We start from the raw sequence: 21,104 nt of genomic DNA, 5'->3' as shown, positions 1-21,104 counted from the left end.
TGCATCATTCTGTGTATCTGCACAGTGCACTCACACTGGCATAGCCGTCGTACTTAAATATACACAACATAAAGTGCCTCTTACGCCACCTACAGTATCGCACGTTTACTGTGACAAGACAATGTCATATAATGCTTAATGGGAAAGCAGCATCGTTGCAGGGCGCTCGCTGTGCTTTTTCGTATCCGATTATCAATTTCGTTGATCGCTTAGCTACGTATCGGGACGGTGGAAGACTGTATTGTACATATATCGAGAAATTCAGCAAGCGATACCAGTGCATCATTCTGTGTATCTGCACAGCGCACTCACACTGGCATAGACGTCGTACGTAAATATACACAACATAAAGTGCCTCTTAGGCGACCTACAGTATCGCACGCTTACTGTGACAAGATGTCTTATAATGTTAACAGGAATGCAGCATCATTGCATGGCGCTCGCTGTGCTTTTTTGTATGCCATTCTCAATTTTTTGATAGCTTAGCTACACTGTAAAAAAAATTGCTTTGGTTTTACGGCAAATCTGCTGGTAATTTGTGACCGAACACTTTCCGTAAGTAAAGAACGGTCATTTCCGTAGAACGGACAACCGTAAAAATAGACCGTATTACAAAATACGAGTGCTTACATATTCAGAAAACGGAAGACTCTGTATGCTGAATCGTATGGCTCGACCGTTAATGTACAGGTGCTTTCCGTATTCAGAAAACGGAAGGCACTGTATGTTGAATCTGTAGTATACGGTCCAACCGTTAAAATACAGGTGTTTTCGTATCCAGAAAACGAAAGGCTTCGTATGCTGAATCTGTACTATACGGTCCAACCGTTAAAATACAGGTGTTTCCGTATCCAGAAAAGGAAAGACTCTGTATGCTGAATCTGTACTATACGGTCCAACCGTTAACATACAGGTGTTTCCGTACTCAGAAATAAAAAGGCTCCGTATGCAAAATCTGTACTATACGGTCCAATCGTTAAAATACAGGTGTTTTCTGTATTACGTTTTACAGAGCATATTGATTGTTTAGAGAATGTACTATCGGGGACAGAAGTGCCCACAATGTGCGAATGTCGACCGAATTTTATTGGTGCACTTTCTGCTGGGATCAGCCATGCTAACATTTGCATTTGGAAAGTGGTCTGCAATGCAGATGATAGCGGCTGATAGTGCAGAGATGCAATTTGGTCGACACTCGCACGTCCTGGGCACTTTTGTCCCCGATAGTACATCCTTTAATGCAAATGTCATGAATACAACTCATCGCAGAAGCAGCAGGTCGCTATGGAGAAAACTGTCTAGCCAACACATTGAAATAGCTCAAAAGATCAAACACTTTGCCTTTTGTGATATGAATGAATTGCACAACATATATACAAATAAGTGCAAAATTTTATTCGTCAAGTACCTTAGATCACAGAAGCAATTTTATTTTCTTCGAGCACTCGTCTTGCACTGTTTCCTGGTGAAAGCTGTTCCCACATGCCTTGCAAGGATAAACTTGCTGCTGTTAGGAGAAACAAATAATATGAATTTCCATCCTAAACGAAGTGACAACAAAAGACAACCACAGAACACAACAAAGCGGTAACTGAAGTATTAAAAAACCATGAACTTGGTTCAACATTGTCAGAACAAGGAATGTTGCTGTAGCCAACATTTCGACAGATACGTGTCATCAGGGCAGCAACTGTTTTCCTTGGCAGCGGTTTTGGATGTGCATAGCTCACTCGCCCCTACCCTTATCTGGTGCATATAGTAGGTCAAGAGAAACCAAAGTGTTAAAATAAAGGTAGGAACGGTGTGTTTCGCAGTGATTGTGATGGAGTGTGTAGGGGCACTCCGTAAGTTGTTACGTAAGTAACAACTTACAGTAGTAGTAAGTTGTTACTTACGTAAGTTATAAGTAGGGATGACCTAAACAGAAAACGATCTGTAGACCTAGTAGACCTATTCTTCCCAGAAATCAACATAGGAATTAAAATAAACTGTTTGGATATTTGGCGAAAAAAAAGCAATGAAGAATTAGGCAAAATAAACTTTGCAACATGATGTGTCTGGTTAAGATCAGTGGAAATGGCAAATGAAGGTACGTTATCAATAAACATTTAATCAAGATCCCATAAAGAAAAAAAGATATTGGTCAAATATTAAATAAGCAAGGACAACAAATTAAACTGGGTATGACCATAAATAGTAAAGAACAGCCTGCGAAAAAAATGGGACGGGAAATGATAACAAGGTGCAAGATAGAGAAAAGTTTAGCGTTGTTTACTGTATGTTCATGCCACTACTGACGACTTGAAGTTTCAGTCTTCCTGCTGAAGCTGTACTACTTGGATAAGGAAATGAGTCACTTTGCAGACAAGTCTACGTTCAGATTCTGTTCAAATCTTCAATGTAACTTTATGGAAGAAAATATTATGGACAGTCCTACTGGATGGGCATTCATTCAGCAGTACCATCCACAGGTATTAGCTCTTGGGAAATCATTAGCTGTTTTTTTTTATCACAGATGCCTTCAAGTTATATCGGTTGGCAGGAGTGCTAGCAAACAACATTATACTTGTTGCCGCAGTCAAAAGTGATATTTGGTAACAATGAGTAAAAGAAGCAAACAGCATTCTAAATACTGATTCAAGTCAACCGAAAAAGCTGCTAAAATGAATGTACCCTGGCCCCCAATACACAATAATTACACATCACACATTGATGCTCATCGTGTCGATCATGCTATTAGAACACTAGGCATCAAGTGAGGAGAATAAGGAGATCAAAAAAATTAAATTATGGGGTTTTACGTGCCAAAACCACGATCTGATTATGAGGCACGCCATAGTGGGGGATCCGGAAATTTTGACCACCTGGGATTCTTTAACGTGCACCTCAATCTAAGTACACGGGTGTTTTCGCATTTTGACCCCATCGAAAATAAGGGGATGGGCACATCCTTTTTTTTCGCACATTAAGTGTGCTTCGCATTAATGTTGCCTTCCAACTCTGAAGGGAGCAGTTTGCGAGATGGTGACCGACACATAAGAAAACTCATGACATTCTGTGCAGCAGAACATCACGCGCAAATACACTTTTTCCTGCAAAATGACATCCTGTAGTCAAACCTTGTGCACATGTGCCAACCTTAGAATTTGAAAAACACCACAGTGGAAGACACAGTGTAAACCTTGCTGACGAATACTAAAATTATTTGATTATTCATTCAAGATTCGCAGACTTTGCTCTCTACGGGTGCTGTAAACAGGCACCCTGCTTTGGCAGTTGTACCAACAATGATCTGTAGAGCAAATGAGGAGAAATGGTTATGAAGTTTACGCAGGAGTATACGCCGCAAATGACAATCCACTTCACATTTTAATCTGGTGGAGGATGCGTACTCTAAAATAGAAGAAACTAGTGTACCCTAAAGATTGCTGTGGCCGATGCCTGTGTACTAGCAGGTACACATAACATGGCAGTTGCAATTATATTTCTACAAGCTATAGTTACTGCAAGCTACTGCCAGTGTACTGGTCCACAGCTGTAATACATTTAGGGCAATTTAAAACTCTCTAATGAATTTATCTCATATGACAGAATTGGAATGCAATATCTTGCAAATAAGTGATGCTCTATGTGTCGTCCCATACAATGAAACACCTTTGAAAAACCTGAATAGCCACCTGGGCCGTGACGAGAGGTGAAGTGTATTCTGTGTAAACTAGTACAGCTGCATAGTGTAAAGCTCTGGAGAGTGCATTTAGTAACAGCTGTGAAGCTTTTTTCTTTTTTTTTTAAACTGCGCACAGTAAAAACCTCTAGCAGTTTTGAAAAACTCTTTTTATTAAAAAAATTTCTGCGCGCAAACGAACAAGGACGGAGAACCATTTGCTTAAGAACCCACAGATCTGCTTAATCCAATCAACAGGACACATCAATAGCACATATAACAACACGTGTGATAAAAATGCCACGGATCAGCGCGACTCCGTCAACATAAAAACAGCAATGCACATAAAACGAGCACTTACGATGAAACTATGTTAAAGATAAGATGACAGGAGTGAATTCTCTTTATCTAGCAATGAAACAGAAGGATGACTGATGCATTTTTACTTTAGTTTTGCAATTCAGTGCACTTCCACAATTTCTCTCGCGGTTTGATTTTCGTTGCCTAAACAATGTGCTGGTGCTTCTAAGACAAGGTGAGCACGCATGTTCTTGACAATGCATGGCCAAATGCTTACTAGGGCCACCTTTCAGACTGGACAAGTGTTCCCTTAGTCTCGTGTTAATGCATCTTGCAGTGTGCGCTACGTACACATGACCACATGTCATAGAAACGTGATATTCAACATTCTTTCTTTGCATCACCCTTACTTTCGAACTTACTTTTTACCCTAGAACACTCATTACCTCTTGTTTTTAGCCGAAAACACCACTTTTACTTCGTAACTCCCAGCCACCTTTTCAAGTCTGTGTGAAAGGCCATGCACATATGGAATCACTGAAACCTTGGAAGCTAATTCTTTCTGCCTTTGATTTTTTGTGCATAGTTCTTTATCCTGTTTAAGTTTTTTCATTAGTCTAGCGCATGAAGCCAGCATCACAGCGAGCACGTACCCGGCTTCTCTCAACTGATCAACTTGCTCAAGAAAAGCAACGTTTACAGTGCGGTAACACGACTTCAACAATGCTGACCTGAAATGACTGTGCCATTCTTAACAAGCCTGGAATTGCTTGAGGCATAGTTCATGTAGCTTGTTAACAAGAAACTGTAGCTTCTTATCTACCTGTACTTGCAAAGTAAAATTTAAGCCTTTGCCTAGAGAGTCAAAGGCTTCTACTACTATTGAAGGCTTGACTTTCACTTCGGAAGTACCGGTACATAACAAGCTACCAGTTCCTTTATGTCAAGTTAAAAATTCTACCAGAGCATGTGTGTTGGTCATTCACGCCCCGAGCTGGAAAACCGCTAATGAACTATGCCTCAAACCATTCCAGGCTTGTGAAGAATGGCATAGTCATTTCATGTTGCTGGTCAGCATTGTAGAAGTCATGTTACCGCACAGTAAACATAGCCTTTCTTGAGCAAGTTGATCGGTTGAGAGAGGCCGGGTACCTGCTCGCTGTGATGCTGGCGTCATGTGCTAGACTAATGAAAAACAGGATAAAGAACTATGCACAAAAAATCAAAGGAAGAAAGAATTAGCTTCCAAGGTTTCAGTGATTCCGTATGTGCATGGCCTTTCACACAGACTCAAAAAGGTGGCTGGGAGTTACGAAGTAAAAGTGGTGTTTTCGGCTAAAAACAAGAGGTAATGTGTGTTCTAGGGTAAAAAGTAAGTTCGAAAGTAAGGGTGATGCAAAGAAAGAATGTTGTAATAAAGATCCGCATAAGAACCAATTTCTTGATTGTGCGAAGAATGTTGAATATCAGGCTCGTATGACATGTGGTCATGTGTACGTAGGGCAGACTGCAAGATGCGTTAACACGAGACTAAGGGAACACTTGTCCAGTCTGAAAGGTGGCCCTAGTAAGCATTTGGCTATGCTTTGTCAAGAACATGCGTGCTCACCTTGACTTAGAAGCACCGGCATATTGTTTAGGCATCGAAATCAAACCGCGAGAGAAATTGTGGAAGCGCACTGCATTGCAAAACTAAAGGAAAAATGCATCAGTCATCCTTCTGTTTCACTGCTAGATTCGCTCCTTTCTTTTCATCTTAAGTGCTTGTTTTATGCGCATTGCTGTTTTTATGTTGACCGGGTCGCGCTTATCCGTGGCATTTTTATCACAAGTGTTGTTATATAGGCTAATGATGTGTTCTGTTGACTGGATAGCACAGATCTGTGGGTTCTTAAGTAAATGGTTCTTCGAAAATAAAACCAGTTGTTAGAACGCGATCGTGCTTGTGTTGCTCCTTTTCTTCGTCCTTGTTTGTTTATGCACAAAATATTTTTTAATGAATCTGTTCCACTTAGGCCGACTCGCAGTTTTGCTTCCTTTTTTTAAAAAGTAATGACACGTATGGCTATCACATACATGTACAGTATGACCTTCATTCCCAAAGTGAACAGCACTACCCTATGCGTCAGGTGCCTTGTTTCACACATTCTCCCAAACATTATTAGCGCGGGATGCTGAGGTTGGCAGGGAAACAGATTTATGAAGCAATATAAAGGATGAAGTACTCAGCTCTTAATGTTTTCTTTGCTGTTTAAGCATCGTTGGGTCTTATAGTAAGAAAATACGGAATACAACATGCATAATTCACGACGCAACCCCTTTGGAAGTATTTAGTAGTCTGAATTATTATGGATTGCATATTTAGATTAGAAGAAGGATTTCATTCCACTGCAAGAATGGCATCATCCGAATAATTCTTGTGTTTGGTGCTATATTTACTTTTATTTCAGTTGGAATGTAGATGCATCGACAGCGATATCACTTGACATGTCTTCAATTGACTGTTTCTCCAACTTAAGCAAACTCATATTCTGAAATGACCTTGTAGATGATACCAAGAACTTGCTCAGCAGGAGTATGTCTAACATTCACGAGATCTGAGGCTCTTGAACGCATATCTAAGAAAGCCTGGGGTGCATGCTGACCTCTCATTTAATCAGCAAGTTTCTGGAAATCATCTATAAGTTTTCTTGTGATGAATGTAAATTTGCTTGTACGGGAGAAACATGGAACTTGAACAGGTGAATTACGCAGCATAAGAATGATCTCAGCAAGAAGCAGGCATCAAGAAACATTGTCACTCAACACGCATAAACCGTCAGATAAAAGAATTATTGGGATGATTTAAAATTCTGGTAGTGGAATGAAATCTGTTTTCTAATCTATATCTAAATTCCTTGATTATTCAGCGTACTACCACTACCTTTGCCAGAAACATTCATAGTCATTATCCTACCTATGCCAAATTATTCCGACCAATATTCAAGCCTTCATAAGCTTTTTTTTCACTGCCAATTCTCTGAGGGAGAAGAGGTGTCCTATTTCTCTCTACCTATTTCTCGTTCACTGTTCACTCTCGAACTGCATTAAGCTTAAGCAGGTTCTATGCTTAAAGCTGTGTTTCCCTTTCCATCTGCCATCTTTGACCCACCTGGTTAGCTAAGTAGGTAGAAAAACTGCAGAAGAGAGGTGGTGGCGCTGAGTTGGACTTGAGCCCCAAGGAACCTTTACACGGTGGCTCGACGAGCAACTGCTTGTGGCATGGAGTGGCTCAAGCTGTGATGAGTTCACTTTGTAAAACCCAGCTCGTTACTGCTGGCCCGTCTTTGCAAAAACAGGAATGAACGTTGGCAGTCTGCAGTCTCGGTTTCTTCCTTGAGGGCCATGGCCATGTAAAGAAACCTTGTCTCGACAGGCTGCATAAAAAAGGATAATTTTCTGAGCTAAGTCTTTTTTCCTAAAAGAACACATTTAAGTTGTATTTGTAACTTTGCGACACTTTCCGGGTGATGCCAGCTGTACTTCATTGCACAATACCACAATCATGACTGAGCTGTGGCCATTCTGAATACAGCTTGCAACACGTGACAGGACCATATATACAAATGCAACCAAAATAGTAAACATTTGTTGTAGCTTCTGTATATGGCACTATTCGAATGAGACATTTGTAGCTCTCTTCTCAGCTCAGTAAACTTATTTCTAGTTATTTTACTTTTCTTGAGGAAATTGCCATGAGCTTCTCTTGAAAAGTAAGTAAACATTCTTGCTTCAGTTTATTCTTCAAATTCTTGCATCACGAAATTCTTGCATCACGAATGGATATCAGGAACCCATTTAACCACAGGCAGAGCTCCATATGTTTAAAAACATCATAAATCAAAGTACAATATCACAATTCTCATAATAGTGTCATGCTAGTATTATTGGTGGCTATGGCTGCTTCAAGCAATTATTTTGCATTAAGGTGGAAACAGTTATCAAATTAAATTGTTTGCAGCAAGGGTGTACAATCCACAAAATCAATCAAAAAGGTCACGTTGTGTTCACTATTCAAACGTTTAGGATAGGTTACATACAACAGCTAATAAAGAATACAAACTTGAAAATCTCAACTGAAGAAGAAACCAGTTTTCGAATATGGAGAAAAATGCCAGCAGCTCATGTTGAGGACACCCTTACTATGTACTCCAAGCGAAGAATGTTGTTACAGCAATGCTTGAACACTATATGAATGTAACAATCAACAACCTTAAGCAGAATCTTAACACCACTAAACAAATCATGCTTCGAAGATTCCTGATCCGAAATTCTCAACAAATTGTTCTGGTGTTGTATGTGTTAAGCTTGTTGTGCATTCTAAAATGCAAGCTCACATCTACAATTTTTCTAAAGGCAATATCATCTTTCTCAAGATAGGTATGACGTGCAGATAAAGTGGATAATGCATGACATCATGAACACTCTGATGTGTTTACCAGTGGGCTCACTCTTGCAGCCATGAAATTATGAGATGCAGACACATTTTACATTGAAACCGGTTTTGTGGAGTACTGCATGCTTCCCAGGCTTCTCCAGTTGTGAGAGCCGTCTCCCCTACACAAATGAGTGATGAGGAATAAAAAAGAATTTCAACATGCAACAATATGTCGGTCATTTGCTAGTATCCAGCAGGCTTTTTGACTCCTAGCTTGCCTCACACAAATCTACCATGCACAGTATTTGCTTTGCCCAAGCATCACCCACTTTACGATGCAATGTGTACAGAGCCCTTGCCCTTAGTTTTTCTGCTTTGGAAACAGTTACAGTGTGTTCAGCTGGCGTGGAGAAAGGGGACATAAAATACTATGCGCACCACTGATCTCTACTATATTTTGCTGGATGCCGCTTCGCTGCCCACAGAGCCAGGCGTAGATGAAGCCAGCGGAAATGCAGTGTCGTGCAGCGGCTTGTCCCAAAAGTAGGGCATACGCTGCACTTACTAGTGTGTGCCGTCGCAGAATATTGCTGCCGTAAAAATTTTTCTTCATGGTTTTCCACATCTAGGCGATGTCTCCACATGTCTGGTGAGAGCTTTTACGACGTTCTGAACCCGCACGTGATAAGTTTTTCTTACAGAAAGCATTTTCTGATTCACGTGTTGTCAGCACGCGCCACTGATGTTAGCAATGCTGTCAGTGCTGTGATGGAAAATTCTGGACGTCTTCTCGAAATACTTCTCTGGACTGCTTCGGTAGCTTACGGCACAAAGGGCAAGCACTATAGCAGAAGAAATGCCGCACTCCCGTGCAGGTGAAATGCCACAGCAAAGTCGTGAAGTACCAACTTCTGGGACAAGGTTGGCTTCAGTCGAAGGCACTCAATGCGCTATCCAGCCCCCTACAGTAGAGCTCAGTGGTGTGCAACCTTTTATACTAGCTTTGCTTTCTAGTCGGAACATTAGAAACAGCTCCCACCTTACTTTTCTCAACCTGAGACAGGCGAACCAAAAGTCGCATCACTGTATTGATTCTGTGGCTTTAGTTTTCGAAGCAAACTGCCTGCATATTCTAGCATGTTGTTAAAAAATATAGTTAGCAAATTTTTACTGCTACAAGACAGGTTAGTTGGCTGATAGAAATGTGAAACATGTTACCAGCGCTCTGATAGGATGGAAGAAGCAGAATAGAAATTTACTTGGCACAGGGGCTACAGCAGGCAAGTATGGTTACTGTATGCTCTAGTGTTGTTTCAAGTAAAAGTTAAGTTTTTATGCTGTATTTCTACTTATTCTGAACCATCAAACTGCACAATCAATGTTCCAAGATTATACACTCTTGGCGTTTGATTTCCCATGTCATTTATTTCCTATGAACACAGGCAGTAATCCCTCTATAATAAGCAAAATGAGTTATAAAAGGAAAAGCCGTAATATTATTCCACAATTGCCGAGGGCAGAAGTAATGGCTGATAGCACTTAATTGAAGCTACATAAATATTCAGTTTTCTCACAGCTTGTTCAGCAAGTAATAAAGAGGTATGCTGTACACCTTTACATGACCAATGCAATCTGGTGAGAGACTGTGCACTGAGTCTGCTTGGTTGTGTTTGGCAGTTTGACTTTGGTATTTTGCTATACATAATTCCTTGGGTACTCGTAGCTTACTTGCGATAAAATGGAACTTGGAGCAGTGGTCATCTATACATAAATATTTGCACATAAATAACGCAACCACAATTATAGCATGGTGAGGGGGGGCAATATGAAACTGTCAGAAAACGAAAAAAAAATGATATTACGATTATAATGTGACGTGATGCCACAAGAAAACAAAGCAATGCATAGAAGCAGATGGCGCTTCCGTGCCACACCAAGATTATTTACTAAATAGGCAGCGCTTCAGAAGTACCGGCGACACAATTGAACAAGGCAAAGCTGCGTTTGCTCGTGTGTGCTTGAACATGGCTCCACACGCAGTAGCGATCACAGCATTGTTGCCAAGTGGTTTAGATCGCCGCAGTTTAAAGTTCCAGAAAATGCACAGAAGAACAATCTGCTTTATAGCCTTACAGAATATAACGTGAAGTACACTACAAGGCCAGAAACATTCCTAGAAAAGTTGCCTTATATTTGCATAAATTGGCAAGCAGCATGCTTTGTTTTACCTAGAATAAATTTTCATGATACCGCTGTGTGCAAGGTTTTATAGACAAAGTGAAAAACATTCAGCCCATATACCACACTATGACGGTATGCAATAATTGTAATCTCATAACCTAAAAGCTGTAGTTGATTTTACAAAAGTTGACATTCTTCAATCTGAGCCCAGTAAATTTTAACACGCAGGGGCACCACTTGGCTAAGCAATAGGGATGTAATGTGTATGCATAGAAGCATTACCCCATGCATTTGTACCACATCGCCCAAAAGAAATCAATTTTCCCGTCCAAGTCTGCCTCATGCAAGACTGGAATTAAAGCAAAAGTTTATACAGTCATCCAAACAAGAACACCTCATTTTCACATATGAAATTCATATAAATATATCTCTCTTGATGCCAGCCTCCTGGAATGCTGAACCTTGCTGCATGCTTTAGAGAAATTATAGTAGTAGCACTTTAAAGTTATTTAGGGCTGCAGGGCTGCAGTGTTGCAGAACACACCTACAAATGCTGCATTTCATGAGTAACAAGTTCATTGATTTGCTTCAACAACCTACCAAGAGCAAATTAAAACAATTTCTTCCTGTTTAGCATTTTTGCCTGCTACACCACAATCGAATGTCATCAATATATTAACTAGGAGAAACAAATCTGGCTTATACGGGGCGTCCCAACTATTACACACAAAGGTTTGAAAATATGCAAATACTACGTATCTGGACACGACCAAGATAACGTTTGCCATGACCTGGAGATACTCACTTTTTTGCATTCTGCCTAATTGCATAATTAAGTGTAAATTATTTAATCAACTTCTCAAATATTTTAATTACATGAAATACGTGCGACATGAAAGTTTTTCCGAGCGTGAAAGAAAGCCACGAATACACGCAAAGAGCCTCGAGCGGCCATTCGTGCGGCAATTTTATGTGTATTTGCGAGCTTCTTTCCCGTTCGAAAGAACACTTATGTAGCACTTTTTGCACAACAAGATGCTGTATCGGGAGTTGTTCATGGTGTTCTACAATTTCCTCACTTACACTTTTCATCTAATTAGAGTAATTGAGAGGTTGATTAAGACTAATGATCTAATTAGGCGGAATGCAAAGAATATTCTCAGTATCTCCAAGCAATGGCAAACGTAATAATAACTTGGTTTTGTCCAGCTGCGTGGCATCTGCATTTTTAAAAATATTTATGCATCATAGTTGGGACACCGTATATTAACACCTTCATATATTGCCACAGCTCTGTCTTGTAATATTCAAAGGGTGCTTGTCCAACAGCACTCCAATGTCACTAACAGTGATCACCTACACAGCTAAGTGGATCACCATGATGCAAGTTGGTAGTAAAATGCTGTGAGAAACAAATCCACTCACTTTGAAGGCAATAATATTGCGGTAACTTGAGAGACATGGCCTCATGGCAGGCAGCAGATTTCTCAGCTCCAGCAGGACACCAGCAACTAGTCTTTCAGTAAAAGAAAATATTGAATCAGTAATGTTATGTTACCTTGTTCTTGCTAAGCATCAGCACAATCATCTGATTTTCATGCATATCTACTTTCTGCTTAAGCAGTTCAACTGAAGTATTTATAAAATACAGTCTATGTTGATTGCATTTGCTTCTCTGGCATGTACAATTTTTTTGCAACTGATACATTTACAGCTAGCTACACGACACGAACGCTTGGACTGCCCAGACATCATTAGAAGCAAAACGTCTTGTTGCACCACAAGCAGTTGCACCAAGGAAAGACACAGCAGAGCTAACAATTTTTTTTGTAACTACAATGAAAATGCATGCAAGCAAGGAGGCAACTATCGCACGTATAGTGCCAGTACAAGCGTCAATACAAATTATGTGCGCAACTGAATGCACTCTTATTCTAAGTTTTTAACGCGCATGAGCAATAGGTTATACGCGCCACACGAAAAATTTCGATCACGCTACCGTGGAGATCGATGTGAAATTATATGTGATCCTTTCTCCTATTCACGCGCCATTTTCGCCCCCTTTTGAAAAAAAGAGTTCTGTTCGCGACGCCAGCTTACCACACATCATCTAAACAGCTACGCTATGCAAACCGAACAAATAGAATTACAACGGGCTTACCTCATACGTACGCGTACGCGCAGCGTGCGTACACTGTTGAACATCCGTTGAGGGCAGGCTATCCCGTATCCAAGCGCATACGTGCACCCGTTCACAGGACTTCTTCGATGCCGCAGCGTGCAGAGTTTTGTAGACGAAGGGACACACTCCGTTCAAACATCCCCGCGCTAGGACGGCACTTGACGAGCACAGAAGCGTACACCACACCGCGACAAATTCGGAACTTTGCTAGTCCTAACATGCCGAGAGTCGTACAGCCGAGAGTCAAGCAGCCTAACCATCCATCGCGTCTGTTCTTCGCTCACGATGCGTCAGTCTCTGTTCCCTCGGGCCTTGCTCCACTCTTGAGTATAAATCATGACATATTTACGGTAAACTAACAAACTGTACAACCTAAAACGATAAAAGCCGGCTGACAACACAATGCAGCTCCGTCAACCGCTCGTCTTGTTACATCCTCCGAGATCGGAAGCGCCGCGTGTGGTTCCACCTGGTGCTGGGAGCGCGGAGAACAAAACAAAATCGGTTTAGTTTTCCCATTTATGCAGTAGTTGTTGGAAGAGTAAAATGATTGCTTGACAAATAATTGAACTCTGGAAGAGGAGATCGTTTTCTCTGCCACAAGGTAGTACATTGTATACAAAGAGATAGAGAAAGCAAGGAGAGGAAAAGCAGAGAAGTCAACCAGACGAGAGTCCAGTGAGCGTTGCAATGCCGTGCTAGAGTGTAATGCGATGCGTCAATAAGCTCTAGTATAGTGTTCATTTGGACTGGCTGGTGCAAGTAATGAACGGGAAAATAATGAGTTGTGCCATTACTTTTACCCATGGATAAAGCTCATGTAATGAATGGTGTTACATGTTGGGTTAAAAAAGAAATAAAGGTAGAATCATTATGCCAACTCGGGACAGGGCGTTTTTTTTTCTTTTTCTTTCTCTCTTTCCTTTTGACAGTACACACAGTGCTTTATCACTCATCTTCGATCACCTTCCCGTAGTTTGCACACGTATTGGTGCCTGTTCGATGCCGCAGCGTGCAAAGTTTTGTAGCCGAGTGAAACACATTCCGCGCAAGTATACCCACGCTATGACGGCACATGACGAGCGCACAAACATACACCACACAGCGACAAATTCGGAACTTTGCCTATTCAAACATGCCGAGAGTCAAGCAGCCTAACCATCCATCGTTTCTGTTCTTCACTCACAATGCGTCCATCTGTTTTTGTACAGCAGAATTCCGTACAAGAAAGTGTGCGCTCGCCGGTCTTGTTTCAAGATGAAGCGCTAAATGATACATGATATATATTAATGACATAGCATTAAATATTAATTCAACAGTCGCCTTTTTGCCGATGATTGTGTGATTTACAGAGAGATATATGGCTAGCCCTAACGACATTAAAACACTGCAATCTGACCTTAATAAACTAACGGAATGGTGCTGCAAATGGCAGATGCAAATTAACGCAGAAAAGACCAATCACCTGAACTTCACTTCCGTTCCAAAGTCTCAAACTAATACTTATATATTAAACAATAGCATAGTACACTCGGGTACATCGGTTAAATACCTCGGTGTCTACATAAATTCTAGCTTTACATGAACTGACCACATAAAATCACAACTAAAGCGCAAAAGAAACTTGGCTTTATGAAGCGACGCTTGCATCTGGCTGACAGGGACACCAGGCTTCAAGCGTACACTTTCTTCGTGCGTCCCACCCTGGAATAAGCATCATTCATTTGGCATCCCTACCAGATCGCCCTTACCAATCTACTCGAAACCGTCCAGAATAAAGCAGCGCGATTCACATGTCATCCTACTGCCGATTTCAAAGCGTTTCATCTTTGAAGCAAACACTCAACATGCCGCCAATCGCAATGCGCAGAAAATTCGCCAGATTATGTTTTTTCACACACTGTGTCACAGCAACACATCATTTGCCCGGTCACACATTTTACAGCCACCTCATACTTCACATCGCATCGATCATGCCTACAAAGTTAACCCTATCTTCGCCCGGACGGAAAAGTACAAGAATTCGCCGTTAACCTTATCAATAAAAGAATGGAATGAGTTACCCTCCAGAATTGCCACGATAACACACAGTCTTCTTTATTTCAGTCAGCATTACTAACGTATTTACAATCCCTAGCACTTTTAGTAACATTTTTCTCTCCCAGAGCCCTTATTCGCTTTCGCTATTCCGTTCTTGCTTCGTTGAGTGTGAATTTTGTAAGAATATTTACCTTATTATTATGTTTCACGACTTGCTGTACCCCAAAGTGCTGTATTTACCACCTGCGATGCTCCTTCATTTGTGAAAATTGTGTTCTGCTCTACAGTTCAGTAAACCCTTCCACTCCTGAGTTAATTCTTCTCTCAGTCTAAAATTTCATCTAGCCGCAGTACTTGGATTTATAGGCAGCCAGTTCTCTTCGAGGCCATTTCTTGTTAAATGCAAACGCAATCATGGTTATTGTACTGCGTTTCGGTACTGATTTAGAGTGCGCACAATTTTTGCACCGCGCACCAATGTAATTGCCAATGCACCAGCACCTGAACGGCGCAAGTTTGTTTACGTTGTCATGTATGGCCACCGCTCTTCATTCACTAAAACTTATATGCCTATATATACAGTGGTGACACCAAATAAACGTCAGTACAAACACAGGCGCCATTTACGTTGCAATAAATATTCTTAGAGGAAACTTTGTGAGTACAAGCGCTCACGCAGACAGCGTGTATAGTTTTCCTTGCAAAATACGGATGATCGCATAACAAAAATACGGAATTCTGTCTGTTTCGTACAGAACAGTGTAGTCACCGTATTATTACGGAAAAATGTCCGTAAAACTTAAAACGGGTAGCACTTTCCGTATTTTAACGGAAAATTTGCTGTATTTCTGAAAATGGGATGTTTTCCGTATTTTTAACCGCAATTTTTCCGTATAATGACGGAAATCCTCCGTATATTGACGGAAATTTTTTACAGTGTATGTATCGGGACGGTGGAAGACTCTATTGTACATATATCGAGAAATCCAGCAAGCGATACCAGAGCATCATTCTGTGTATCTGCACAGCGTAATCACACTGGCATAGACGTCGTACTTAAATATACACAACATAAAGTGCCTCTTAGGCGACCTACAGTATCGCACGTTTACTGGGACAAGACAATGTCATATAATGTTAACAGGAATGCAGCATCATTGCATGGCGCTCGCTGTGCTTTTTTGTATGCCATTCTCAATTTTTTGATAGCTTAGCTATCTATCGGGATGGTGGAAGACTCTATTGTACATATATCGAGAAATCCTGCAAGCGATACCAGTGCATCATTCTGTGTATCTGCGCAGCGCAATCACACTGGCATAGACGTCGTACGAAAATATACACAACATAAAGTGCCTCTTAGGCGACCTACAGTATCGCACGTTTACTGTGACAAGACATTGTCATATAATGTTAATTGGAATGCAGCATCGTTGCAGGGCGCTCGCTTTGCTTTATTGAATCCGATTCTCAATTTCGTTGATCCCTTAGCTACGTATCGGGACGGTGGAAGACTCTATTGTTCATATATCGAGAAATCCAGCAAGTGATATCAGTGCATCGTTCTGTGTATCTGCGCAGCACACTCACACTGGCATAGACGTCGTACGTAAATATACACAACATAAAGTGCCTCTTAGGCGACCTACAGTATCGCACGTTTACTGTGACAAGACAATGTCATATAATGTTTAATAGGAATGCAGCATCGTTGCAGGGTGCTCGCTGTGCGTTTTTTGTATCCGATTATCAATTTCGTTGATCGCTTAGCTACGTATCGGGACGCTAGAAGACTCTATTGTACATATATCGAGAAATAAAGCAAGCGATACCAGTGCATCATTCTGTGTATCTGCACAGCGCACTCACACTGGCATAGACGTCGTACGTAAATATACACAACAAAAAGTGCCTCTTAGGTGACCCCCAGTATCGCACGTTTAATGAGACAAGACAATGTCATATAAAGTTAATAGGAATGCAGCATCATTGCATGGCGCTCGCTGTTCTTTTTTTATGCCATTCTCAATTTTGTTGATCGCTTAGCTATGTATCGGGATGGTGGAAGACTCTATTGTACATATATCGAGAAATCCAGCAAGCGATACCAGTGCATCATTCTGTGTATCTGCACAGCGCAATCACACTGGCATAGACGTCGTACTTAATATACACAACATAAAGTGCCTCTTAGGCGACCTACAGTATCGCACGTTTACTGTGACAAGACAATGTCATATAATGTTTGCAGGAATGCAGCATCATTGCATGGCGCTCGCTGTGCTTTTTGTATGCCATTCTCAATTTTTGATAGCTTAGCTATCTATCGGGATGGTGGAAGACTCTATTGTACATATATCGAGAAATCCAGCAAGCGATACCAGTGCATCATTCTGTGTATCTGCGCAGCGCAATCACACTGGCATAGACGTCGTACGAAAATATACACAACATAAAGTGCCTCTTAGGCGACCTACAGTATCGCACGTTTACTGTGACAAGACATTGTCATATAATGTTAATTGGAATGCAGCATCGTTGCAGGGCGCTCGCTTTGCTTTATTGAATCCGATTCTCAATTTCGTTGATCCCTTAGCTACGTATCGGGACGGTGGAAGACTCTATTGTTCATATATCGAGAAATCCAGCAAGTGATATCAGTGCATCGTTCTGTGTATCTGCGCAGCGCACTCACACTGGCATAGACGTCGTACGTAAATATACACAACATAAAGTGCCTCTTAGGCGACCTACAGTATCGCACGTTTACTGTGACAAGACAATGTCATATAATGTTTATTAGGAATGCAGCATCGTTGCAGGGTGCTCGCTGTGCGTTTTTGTATCCGATTATCAATTTCGTTGATCGCTTAGCTACGTATCGGGACGCTAGAAGACTCTATTGTACATATATCGAGAAATCCAGCAAGCGATACCAGTGCATCATTCTGTGTATCTGCACAGCGCACTCACACTGGCATAGACGTCGTACGTAAATATACACAACATAAAGTGCCTCTTAGGTGACCCCCAGTATCGCACGTTTAATGAGACAAGACAATGTCATATAAAGTTAATAGGAATGCAGCATCATTGCATGGCGCTCGCTGTTCTTTTTTTATGCCATTCTCAATTTGTTGATCGCTTAGCTATGTATCGGGATGGTGGAAGACTCTATTGTACATATATCGAGAAATCCAGCAAGCGATACCAGTGCATCATTCTGTGTATCTGCACAGCGCAATCACACTGGCATAGACGTCGTACTTAAATATACACAACATAAAGTGCCTCTTAGGCGACCTACAGTATCGCAAGTTTACTGTGACAAGACAATGTCGTATAATGTATAATAGGAATGCAGCATCGTTGCAGGGCACTCGCTGTGCTTTTTGTATTCGATTCTCAATTTCGTTGATCGCTTAGCTACGTATCGGGACGGTGGAAGACTGTATTGTACTATTATCGAGACATCCAGCAAGCGATACCATTGCATCATTCTGTCTATCTGCACAGCGCACTCACACTGGCATAGACGTCGTACGTAAATATACACAACATAAAGTGCCTCTTAGGCGACCCCCAGTATCGCACGTTTAATGAGACAAGACAATGTCATATAAGTTAATAGGAATGCAGCATCGTTGCAGGGCGCTCGCTGTGCTTTCTTGTATCCGATTCTCAATTTCGTTGATCGCTTAGCTACGTATCGGGACGGTGGAAGAGTGTATTGTACATATATCGAGAAATTCAGCAAGCGATACCAGTGCATCATTCTGTGTATCTGCACAGCGCAATCACACTGGCATAGACGTCGTACTTAAATATACACAACATAAAGTGCCTCTTAGGCGACCTACAGTATCGCACGTTTACTGTGACAAGACAATGTCGTATAATGTATAATAGGAATGCAGCATCGTTGCAGGGCACTCGCTGTGCTTTTTTGTATTCGATTCTCAATTTCGTTGATCGCTTAGCTACGTATCGGGACGGTGGAAGACTGTATTGTACTATTATCGAGACATCCAGCAAGCGATACCATTGCATCATTCTGTCTATCTGCACAGCGCACTCACACTGGCATAGACGTCGTACGTAAATATACACAACATAAAGTGCCTCTTAGGTGACCCCCAGTATCGCACGTTTAATGAGACAAGACAATGTCATATAAAGTTAATAGGAATGCAGCATCGTTGCAGGGCGCTCGCTGTGCTTTCTTGTATCCGATTCTCAATTTCGTTGATCGCTTAGCTACGTATCGGGACGGTGGAAGAGTGTATTGTACATATATCGAGAAATTCAGCAAGCGATACCAGTGCATCATTCTGTGTATCTGCACAGTGCACTCACACTGGCATAGCCGTCGTACTTAAATATACACAACATAAAGTGCCTCTTAGGCCACCTACAGTATCGCACGTTTACTGTGACAAGACAATGTCATATAATGCTTAATGGGAAAGCAGCATCGTTGCAGGGCGCTCGCTGTGCTTTTTCGTATCCGATTATCAATTTCGTTGATCGCTTAGCTACGTATCGGGACGGTGGAAGACTGTATTGTACATATATCGAGAAATTCAGCAAGCGATACCAGTGCATCATTCTGTGTATCTGCACAGCGCACTCACACTGGCATAGACGTCGTACGTAAATATACACAACATAAAGTGCCTCTTAGGCGACCTACAGTATCGCACGCTTACTGTGACAAGATGTCTTATAATGTTAACAGGAATGCAGCATCATTGCATGGCGCTCGCTGTGCTTTTTTGTATGCCATTCTCAATTTTTTGACAGCTTAGCTATGTATCGGGACGGTGGAAGACTCTATTGTACATATATCGAGAAATCCAGCAAGCGATACCAGAGCATCATTCTGTGTATCTGCACAGCGTAATCACACTGGCATAGACGTCGTACTTAAATATACACAACATAAAGTGCCTCTTAGGCGACCTACAGTATCGCACGTTTCCTGGGACAAGACAATGTCATATAATGTTAACAGGAATGCAGCATCATTGCATGGCGCTCGCTGTGCTTTTTGTATGCCATTCTCAATTTTTTGATAGCTTAGCTATCTATCGGAATGGTGGAAGACTCTATTGTACATATATCGAGAAATCCAGCAAGCGATAACAGTGCATCATTCTGTGTATCTGCGCAGCGCAATCACACTGGCATAGACGTCGTACGAAAATATACACAACATAAAGTGCCTCTTAGGCGACCTACAGTATCGCACGTTTACTGTGACAAGACATTGTCATATAATGTTAATTGGAATGCAGCATCGTTGCAGGGCGCTCACTTTGCTTTATTGAATCCGATTCTCAATTTCGTTGATCCCTTAGCTACGTATCGGGACGGTGGAAGACTCTATTGTTCATATATCGAGAAATCCAGCAAGTGATATCAGTGCATCGTTCTGTGTATCTGCGCAGCGCACTCACACTGGCATAGACGTCGTACGTAAATATACACAACATAAAGTGCCTCTTAGGCGACCTACAGTATCGCACGTTTACTGTGACAAGACAATGTCATATAATGTTTAATAGGAATGCAGCATCGTTGCAGGGTGCTCGCTGTGCGTTTTTGTATCCGATTATCAATTTCGTTGATCGCTTAGCTACGTATCGGGACGCTAGAAGACTCTATTGTACATATATCGAGAAATCCAGCAAGCGATACCAGTGCATCATTCTGTGTATCTGCACAGCGCACTCACACTGGCATAGACGTCGTACGTAAATATACACAACATAAAGTGCCTCTTAGGTGACCCCCAGTATCGCACGTTTAATGAGACAAGACAATGTCATATAAAGTTAATAGGAATGCAGCATCATTGCATGGCGCTCGCTGTTCTTTTTTTATGCCATTCTCAATTTTGTTGATCGCTTAGCTATGTATCGGGATGGTGGAAGACTCTATTGTACATATATCGAGAAATCCAGCAAGCGATACCAGTGCATCATTCTGTGTATCTGCACAGCGCAATCACACTGGCATAGACGTCGTACTTAAATATACACAACATAAAGTGCCTCTTAGGCGACCTACAGTATCGCACGTTTACTGTGACAAGACAATGTCATATAATGTTTACAGGAATGCAGCATCATTGCATGGCGCTCGCTGTGCTTTTTTGTATGCCATTCTCAATTTTTTGATAGCTTAGCTATGTATCGGGATGGTGGAAGACTCTATTGTACATATATCGAGAAATCCAGCAAGCGATACCAGTGCATCATTGTGTGTATCTGCGCAGCGCAATCACACTGGCATAGACGTCGTACGAAAATATACAC

General features: G+C 41.4%; 1 long non-coding RNA gene across 1 annotated transcript; it reads right to left on the bottom strand.

Moving 5' to 3' along the window:
* Nucleotides 1-1,349: 1,349 nt before the first annotated feature.
* On the bottom strand, nucleotides 1,350-13,156 carry LOC125946062 (uncharacterized). The gene is made up of 4 exons (XR_007467370.1): nucleotides 12,724-13,156; nucleotides 11,988-12,078; nucleotides 7,116-7,380; nucleotides 1,350-1,507 (listed from the first exon to the last, which is right to left on the bottom strand). It is a non-coding gene; the product is annotated as an uncharacterized LOC125946062 (long non-coding RNA).
* Nucleotides 13,157-21,104: the final 7,948 nt, after the last annotated feature.

Source organism: Dermacentor silvarum, chromosome 5, assembly GCF_013339745.2.
Source record: "Dermacentor silvarum isolate Dsil-2018 chromosome 5, BIME_Dsil_1.4, whole genome shotgun sequence".
NCBI classification, from domain to species: Eukaryota; Metazoa; Arthropoda; class Arachnida; order Ixodida; family Ixodidae; genus Dermacentor; species Dermacentor silvarum.
The sequence above is the reverse complement of the archived record's forward strand: the minus strand, read 5'-3'. Positions and strand labels throughout refer to the sequence as shown.